The sequence below is a fragment of the Sinocyclocheilus grahami genome, unplaced genomic scaffold (assembly GCF_001515645.1).
Source record: "Sinocyclocheilus grahami isolate Dianchi unplaced genomic scaffold, SAMN03320097.WGS_v1.1 scaffold115.1, whole genome shotgun sequence".
Taxonomy (NCBI): domain Eukaryota; kingdom Metazoa; phylum Chordata; class Actinopteri; order Cypriniformes; family Cyprinidae; genus Sinocyclocheilus; species Sinocyclocheilus grahami.
In genome coordinates, this window is record NW_015505294.1 from 1,789,361 (window position 1) to 1,798,997 (window position 9,637).

The following is a 9,637-nucleotide window of genomic DNA, read 5'->3' on the forward strand; positions in this document are numbered from 1 at the left end:
TGTTAACAACATCAGCATTGCCTATACAGTGTGTATTAGCATGTAGATTTACGTGTGCTGACATTTAGATATCAGCTGTCCTTGATTAGACTGCTTATTCAGGTTCTGATCTGTCATAAAACATTTGTTTGAGCTTTAGTCGGGTATTTTAATGATGACTGGAAGTCACTTGGTTTGGTGTGTTGTTACTTTTGAATGTCTAACGTTTGTTTTCTGACCCTCCTTCAATGTAAAACTGAAATGATAATGTTTATGCCATTTAACAAAAAAATAGTCAACCTTAACTCAGAGACTTGGCTAAAAACGTTTGCCTTATTGCACTGCAACAATATTATTAATTAGTATTAAAATGATCTTGTTTTGCGGTAAGATATTAACACCAAATTTGGTGAGATGTTTGCTTAATGTATGTAGAGGAAAAACAAAACGCAGATACCAATTAAATACAAGTGTTTTTTCTTTCTGCAGTGTTCACTGCGGGCTTTTTTTCCCATTTTAAAAGTTAAGATTAATAGCAAACAAACAAAGATTTGGGCAGTTAGTGTTATTAGACTGCTTTTTCTTAGAGATGCTGAACATTTTCTTGATTTTTTCCCCCATACACTTCAAGAATCGAGCCATAAAAGTAAAGTATTCCAACATGCTCAAATGCATTATTTAAAGGCATCAGAGATGGTGTTCACATTCACAGTGAGTTCAGGGTGAAAGATTGCTGCACAGTAATGTATTCATAGTCATATTCCCAATAAACAAATACCAAACAATCTCTCGGATGAACCTCATCATGATCTACTTATTTAATTGACTCCCCTGAGATCAGCTGTGTTCAGTGGATTGGATCATGCAACTACATTCCGTTTTTAAGGCACCACAAATGATTAAAATATAGTTCAATTTATCAATAATTAATCAGAAAATGTCAACACAAAGCTTTGTTTGTCACAGGAAGTCACACAGAGGCAGCTCCATCTGTGTTGTGCTGGTAGTTTTGCCAAACGAGTGTGTCTGGTTGGTAAGTCTGGGCAAAGTGACGCTGCGCCTGACCTCAGATTCACCCCAGGTTCAGTGGAAGTTCAGTGGCACTTTGTCTCATCACCAGCACTAAGCCTGCAGGGCTATAACCCTCCTGTGTGCGGCTCCTCAATATTACATAACGTGACGGCCCCAGGATGGCACTACTCACTGGAGTCAATTAACCACTGAAGGACATAGTAAATATTCTGTAATGCCTCTTTAAAGAGGTCTCTTTTAGTTTGGCTATTGGCAAAAAGTGATATGAAACCACAGAGAATATGCAACAATGGGGAATGTAAAGTCAGATGTTCATTTAGAAACCAAGCATGACTTATTAAAATGACTAAATATTTCATTTGGACTTAATTTGCATTTGATTGCTCTCAGTGACATTAGGTTTATTATTTTAACATGGACTTTTAGGCTGAGATTTACCCTTGATTCTAATAAGAAAAGACACACAACTTGGCTCTACTGTTCTTTTCTGCTGAAGGTTTTGACCTTGGTTTTTGTATTTGGCAGACATTGCACACCGGCTCTGCAGGGACAGCCTGTGACCACGCTATTACCTCTGTAGTAAATTATTTAGCTACAACAGCCTTGTCTAGCCACCTACCGAAGCCCAGACGGAGAGGTGTGAACGGCTAAGCAGGTCATCACCTGCCACCAAATTGTGAATTCCAAAGAATTTTTAAAGTGAGGGGGCTTATGGAATACATTTGAATGTTTTATATGATTGATATTTTTGTCAGCGTAATTAGAAACATTCAGCTGCTTGGAGGGCAATACATAAATTATTTTATGTCTTTTTCCCCCTTTGATCACTCCAGTTTGTATTAAACTCTAAATGAGATTTGCCTCAATTTACCAGCAGAACCAGAATTGTTTCATGCAACTAATAAGTCAAAGAAAGTTTGACGATCTACAGACTAGATTTTTTAAATAAATTGCATTTGAAGAGCAGCATTTTACTTCTGTGGAAGACAAATCTTGTGCGTTTGAAGTTGTAAGGGTAAATCTCAAGGGACAAATACTTTGATAACTCAATGAAAGTGAAGACGTCTCCTCTAAGTCGTTATGTAGATGATCCAGTGCTAAACAGATGGTGCTAGTATACTATATTCATGATGCAGATGTACTGTGTTTCGGCTTTAAATAATGCATCGTAAAAAGACCTGCGGAGGCAGAGTAAGTATGGTGGAATTGAAGCAATCAAACCAAGGTTAAGTGAGTTAAATGATTAGCTTCACGTTAATATCTTTTTCATATACCAACATAAAAATGGTAATTAAATCTGTGTCCTTTTATACAATGAAGGTTTACTTCATGGTGGCGGCAGTAAAGCAAGAATGTGGGGAAGCATGTGGCATTTTTGAATCTCCTAGTGTTCATAGACTTTTCACTCTTGAAATAGTTAACCCTGGGGCATTCTAAACCCAGGGTTAATCATCAATATTATATATGCCACACATTTAAACCTGGGTTGATGTTTTTATTTGCATATTTGCAGTGCGATTGGATGAATGTAACATGAAGGCTCTTTGCGCATCCTCGATAAGCTGTACTATCAAGTTTTTCCTGACTTTTTGGACTATAAAGGTAAAAATAAAAGTCGCTTCCTCACTCCAATTAACATACCTTCCGTCACCATTTGACATTTCCCCTCAAACGCTGAACAGATTAAGCAACGCGGTGTGTTTATGTGACTGTCTAAAGCACGCGGTTGGTGTCTGTTGCTGAGCATCTAGCCATAACATTAAAAGACCGCATCGTTGCAAACAGTACATGTTTGAGAACCCTGAATAAAAAGTGGTGCTAACTCCGCTTCTATACATTTATATAGCACTTTATAAAATACATATTTGTTCAAATAAGCTATAGCCTAAGAGCCCTGAGAGAATTGTATGTTTTATATGAAAACTCATCCTCTGTTGTAGTAACATAATGTTTTACACTGCCTTCAGCTTAGTAATTGAGGTGACAATAAATAACATTACAACAAACAAGCCTGCACTTCACCAGTGCCAATACACACTTTGAATACAGACAGAAACAAATGGACTAATATTATTGTAAAGTATTGGACATAAAATGTCAATTGGCGTAATATCTATTGGAGACCTAACCATAATATGTTGGCAGGCATCTCATTTTATTTCTTATTCATAGTTTTGTAAAGGCATCGAGTGCATGCAGAGTGTGGGAGACATCAATATTCTTTGCTAAAGGAATTTTCAGGGTTATTTTCAACGGCACAAACAGTATTTCTGTATTATTTATAACCTTTGAAGGGTTCTTTCAGCATAGACTGTGAAGGTTTAGGGTATTTAGATTGTTTTAGTGAATAGTAACTATTTTACAAGTATAATGGGAGAAAACATCAGCCTAAAATTTCACCCTTCCCAAAAATGAAAACAGTATAATTGTATCATTGTTGTTTAATTGTATCATTCCAAACCTGTGAAAGTGTTTAAGTGTCCACTGAGGTTCAGTGCTGTTCAGTCTGTATGGACGAAAATATATTTTTCTTCACTACTTCTTTTGTGTGCAGGTTTTTTTTTCTCCAATTTGTAAATCTTTTAGAAGTTATGAGGGTGAGTTTTTGGCTTCTTGGAAGCTTTTGAAGAATCTTGAATGCTCTAAAAGCAGTATCGTTGCAAAGTTTATTGTCTTTGGAACCGAAAGAACAATATTGTATAGACATTATTTTCTGCTTCATAATAAATTATATACTTATTGTCCATGTGCGTGGCACATCTGTCTGGCACTAAGCAATTTTAGGTAGGGAATAAGGAGTTTCTTCATGACACATACAGAAGGTCTTGACAAGCAGATACTTTAAGCGGTCAATCAAACTGTTCGTCTCTCTCCTCCTCTCTCTCTCTTTCCATCTGCAACGGCCTCACTGATGTTCCTCCCTGCCGTCAGCTCCTTTAACCCCTCCATCTTTAGCAGAAATGTTCTGTCACTGCCCTCACAAGAGGAACAAGCCATATGACAGGGTGATTTTATGGAGGGAAATTGTAAGGAAACTGTCTGTCATACAATGTGGGTGTATTTTTCATGCCTCATTTTTCTTTCTGGACACCATAAGTGATGACAGTTATTACCATGGCAGGAGTTTCAATGTCGAAAAATAACAGTGCTTGTTTCAGCTTGAAAAACAACCGCTATAAACATCACTTATTATCTCTCACATATGCTGTTTGTGCATGCATTTTTGGGGGCAAGGTCAAATTGAATGAAAAAAATGAATGATCTGTATTTTTGTGCTACATATTTTCAGTACTATTATCTATTGTGAGCATTATTAAAACAAAATACTGTACATTTCTCATGTGCTTTACCATACTGTAATTTCTTACAATAACCACAATTCTTCAAAATGTCACTTTTTATGTTCTACAGGCAAAGGTTGTACAGGTTTGGAGAAACAAGAGGGTGAGAAAATTTATGACAGAATTTCACTTTTAATTTCATTTTCGAACTTTGCCTTTAAGACCAGCTTTTAGAAAATGTTGAATATCTCTATCTCTTTTAAAATTATTTCTTTTTTTAATTCTTCATTTTTTTCCCATTGGCAAATATATATTTTTCCTATGATTGTCTTTACAACATTTATTTAGGTTTTGCTTAAAACGAGACCCGAAATGCCAGTGGTGTAAGACATGAAATTAATTATTTTATTATTATTATTATTATTATTATTACATTTATTTGACCTTTTGAAGTAGAGATATGTTGTTTTGAGGAATTTAAGGTATTCTCTGAAAACAAATTTTATAATCTGGAAGTAAATTTTGGGACTAAATGTATCTTGTTTTAAGGATATTTATATATTATACCTGGAAAAATAGAAAAAAACCCCCACTGATTACAGAAAATAAGTTTTGCAGTATTGCTGAAGACAGTGAACAAAGTCAGGTTCATGTTGTTTTGTTGTCTTTCAGACTGAAGCATTTGAAGTTTATAGTGTTGTGGACGCAGGTGTTGCACCTATATTGCTTTCTTAATTGAGGTTGATACAGGAATGAATGTCCATCACTCACTCTCCACAGATTTATTATGACATAAAGTACAACGGTTGATGCTGTGCACATCCACACAAATCATGTACACACACTGCCATCATGGTAAAAACCTAAGGCATTGAATTTGAGACATGAACTGGTCCAAACATCATTTCTGAATCTATTTCAGGCAGCATTTTCCACAGAGGAGGATAGAGCACTTTATTGATGATGTCTACTACAGAACGGGTCATTGAAATGTCACTTGACTTGATGATGTACTATCAACATCCGTATCCATAATAAGGGACAAACCGTTGCATGATAAAAGTAAGGAGAAATAGCCCTGTCCAGTGGACTCTAAAGGATGGACAGTGACATTCCTGTTTATAGGCCCATTTCTGATGGCTCACACATTGATAGCATCACCAAACAGCACCTGCAGTATGTGATTTGTCAGTGATATTGTGGTTTTTATTTTATGATGTACTCTAAAACCTGACAGGAAACTGCTCTCACAGAAATGCTGACTTAGAATGCACATGCTTTTAGAATCAATGACATGCTGGAGGGAGCTGTGGTGTAGCGATCAATATGCTTTAGACATGTTGAGCTGTAGTGCTCAAATAGAAAATTCAGGTTCAGATTTGTTCTGCAACATTTTCTTTCTCCTTCTCTCCTTTTCCTTTGTAGTATAAAGTGGCCCCAAAATATTTGAGTTCAATAGTTCAATTCCACGCTTTAAAGATCCCTAATAAAAAGAAACGGCACTGGTAAAACATTATGTAATACAGTATAATGAAATATTAGCAGTATATACTTGCATTCAAAAGCTTGGGGATTTTTTGTAATGCTTTTGAAAGATGTTTCTTATACTCAACAAGGCTGCATTTATTAAAACTGCCCGAACAGTGTGTTTGTTTCATTTCATTCCGCTTTTGGGTTTTGGATCTTGCCCTCCATGAGCTGCTCATTGCGTCCGATGAGCCTAAATGAAGGTGTCGGAATGAGTAATGCTTGTTGACAGTTGAAAGTGGCGAAACAGGACTAAAATCTTGTCTATCCATCCTTCTATCTCTCTGAACAAGTACAGCAGGACAAGTGTATAGACGCAAGGCAATGTTATCCATCTTTCTTGAGGAAGGAGGAAGCTGGAGAAGGAATATAAGAGAGGAAGGGAGGGACATCTGTCCTTGAGTGTCACAGCAGAGGTCAGAGTTTGCTCCATGCACATAAGTGGCAGAAAGCAGGGAGAGAGAGATTGTAAAGAGAGTTAATTTGGTCTATAGATCATTGTCGCTGTCCCCTGTTGCAGTGCAGTGAAGGTGTGAGCACTGAGCAGCATGCAGGAAAGTATCATGCATGAGCTGCGTGCGAACGTGTGTGTGTGTGTGCACTGCTTAAGAGTAATCTGTCACCCTGGCATGCCATTTAAGGGGAAACAGGAGAGTATTTTATTATTCCTTCAATGAGCTCCCTTTGTTCCGTGGTGCACCAAGCGTGCAGCATGCTATATATTAGCCCTCGCTCATTTTGTGACCTTTAGGAAATAAATCAGTGGTTTTATTTTGCAGGTATTTTATTTGTGAGGGTTTCCATCTGAAGATACTAGTTTCTACACTGAAAAAAAATGTAGCATAGAAACTACAAACAATTATTTCAATTTTCTGCACAGAATTAGGTAGAAAATATACTTTATAGTTTCTGTACTGTTATAAATAATGTCAATTAGCACTGCATCATTCATAAATTGTATTTATTTATTGTGTTTATTGTCAACGTTTCACCAGTTCATTCTGCTTTTTATTCAGTTTAGCTGCAGATATGGCCTGGCACGTCTTAATCCTATGAGCGTGAGATCACTTCTCTTTCAGTGCGAAAACTTCTTTATCTCATTTTCATAAAATAAAATGCTATAGTATTTAACTTTTCCTCTCCATCGGCGAATGATGATTCTGAAAGAAAACGCGTCCGAAGTCTGTTTGCAATAGCAATGAACTCTACTTTCATGCATCTGATTATCAAATAAACCTCGCGCTCTTATTTCAAGGTTGTTGTTAATGCTGTGGTTATTTTAACAGTTTCCTTCGTACATTCGGTTCAACAACATTGTTAAAACACATTTATCATTCAATGGAACTGTGCGTATGCTTTAGACACTTACATTTTTGCTGTGTCCATGCGCAGCCTTCGACTGCACTCTTAAAAATAAAGGTGCTTCAAAAGGTTCTTCAAGCAATGCCATAGAAGAACGATTTTTGGTTCCACAAAGAACCATTCAGTCAAAGGTTCTTTAAAGAACCATCTCTTTCTTGCGTTTTTGTAATCTGAAGAACCTTCTTTCGCCACAAAGAACCTTTTGTGAAACAGAAAGGTTATTCAGATGTTAAAGGTTCTTTATGGAACCATTTAGACAAAAAGGTTCTTCTATGGCATCGTGAAGCACCTTTATTTTTAAGAGTGTGCTCAGGTAATGACGTCGGTCTGACCGAGAGCTGTTGAAAAACTACAGAAAAGCAAAACTACTTCACTTTAGCATTACTGGCCATGAGTACTAAGGAGAGATCACACATCAGCTGCTCAAAAAATTTGTCAGTGAGACGAACTGAGCGCGATCGCAATCCTGTGACAGTCACAGGATGGTAAATAGTGGAGCACACGCGTGAAGGACAGAAGCGAGGGCACGAACACTGCTCAAGGTCTCCATTAATTTGTGCTTGTAGTAATTTAATGTGTATATATTTTGAAAGCATTGAATCGCTATAGAAATCGTGATTCATTCGATTCTTAGCAGTTTAGACCGATTACTGTCCAAAATCAACGATTCACGATTCAAAAATCATGTTTCAAGATCGATGCATATGCATCGTCAGGGTTTGTAATCGATGCATCGATAAAACGAGTGAATTGGTACACCCCTAGATAATACTGTAGCCTACCATATTGATATTAAAATGCAAAGAAAATGTCATGTAGGCATTTAAGAAAGGAAAATTGTAAACGCAGTAATGTAACCAAATGTAAAAGTTGTAAAAAGAACTGTAAATCCAAATGTAACTGCTATTAATTAACAACAAGAACCACAGCTTGTTTAGGCCCACATAATTAAATGTTCATGTGCAAAGCTGTGGCCACTCCCCCAATCACAACATGCACAGGACCTTTATTGACACTGTGATTTAAACATATAAAACCACTTGTTATTTTGTTAAATGAATAGCATGATTCAAATTAATTGAATAAGCAAAATATGATAACATAAGATTAATTTGAAGCCAGATTCTTTTTTCTCTAGTGCACTGTCTGTTGTTCACATCTGAGGCAGTGGTTGGTTTTTTGCAGTGAGAGTGAAGGGGTGGTGCTGTATGACGCTGAAGACAGATTGAGGCTGTGACACCTGTCAGGCACGCCTGCCTCTGCCTGCCCTCATTCACAGAACACTTCAGATTACAACGGTGTGTCTGGTAAAAAGAAAATGGGGTGAAGATCTTTTCGTGTACTGATGTAAATCTTCAACCATTATTTATTTGGTATTTTACTGTCACATTTGGTATTTCATATGTAAAGCATCTTTTGAAGTGATTTTTGTTATATTTAATGAAATTTTGTAGCATTCTCTGCCATTGTTATTAATTAAAATGATTTTTCATTTATTATAATATCCTATTGCTTTGACCATTACTCATACATCAATAATTTGTTGACAGGAAGTGAAATTGAAACTGTGTTTACACTCAAGAGAGTGACACAACAAAGCTAGAACACCCAGGTTATACAAACACAATACGGTAAAAAGCAATTATGTTATGCATAAAACAATTGAGAGGATTTTATCCCCAATTTCTGATGATTATAATTTGCTCAGATGTTTTTCAATTGTATTTCTGATTATTCTAAAAAGGTAATTACTATTATACAAATATCTATATTTGTATATCATATTTAAATCAGCAAGATTTCAAGTTAGCACACCAAATAATACCACTATGTATAAAGTTCTTGATAATTGAATTAATATAAAACAAGGTAATTCGATTTTTTTTTCTCTTTGCTTAATCATAATTAGAAGTGTGGAGGGGAGTTGTAATTGTCATAATAAATAATTCTGTCATAAATAAATGACCCCAATAAATGTGCATGGCCCCCAGCATATTTGTTGTATGAATATCTGAGCATGCAATGTCAAAAGAAAGAAACGAGTCTCTCCTTTTAAACAACAACAGCAAAACAAAATGTATTCTAGCTTTATGCATTCTTTTTTTTCATTAACACTTGGACGTAGGCAAGTTTAACAACATCAACGAAAAGCAGTATTTTTAACAAAAAAACTGAGAAAATTGTTTTTGTGAAAGACTACAGATTATATTCAGAACCATGATTAAAATACACTTCCTGGGTTGACATTTCATTCCATAATGTTTATATGCTGTTAAATGTTCAATGATTGCACTATTTTACATATCCATCTGCTTATGCAATCAGTTGTTTCTGCTTCTTCTCCTGAGTTCTGATCTGGAGATTCTGTTCACTTTTAGAAGATTTGTAATAGCGCCCCCTACCATATGACGATGAAAACACAGAAAGATGAAAAATTCCACCAGTGGCGGGGGAAA

At 36.1% G+C, this 9,637-nt stretch overlaps 1 long non-coding RNA gene across 1 annotated transcript; it reads left to right on the forward strand.

Moving 5' to 3' along the window:
* The first annotated feature begins 2,545 nt into the window (after positions 1-2,545).
* LOC107589362 (uncharacterized) lies at positions 2,546-8,474 on the forward strand. The gene is made up of 3 exons (XR_001609669.1): positions 2,546-2,613; positions 4,423-4,455; positions 8,367-8,474. It is a non-coding gene; the product is annotated as an uncharacterized lncRNA (long non-coding RNA).
* The last annotated feature ends 1,163 nt before the right edge of the window (positions 8,475-9,637 follow it).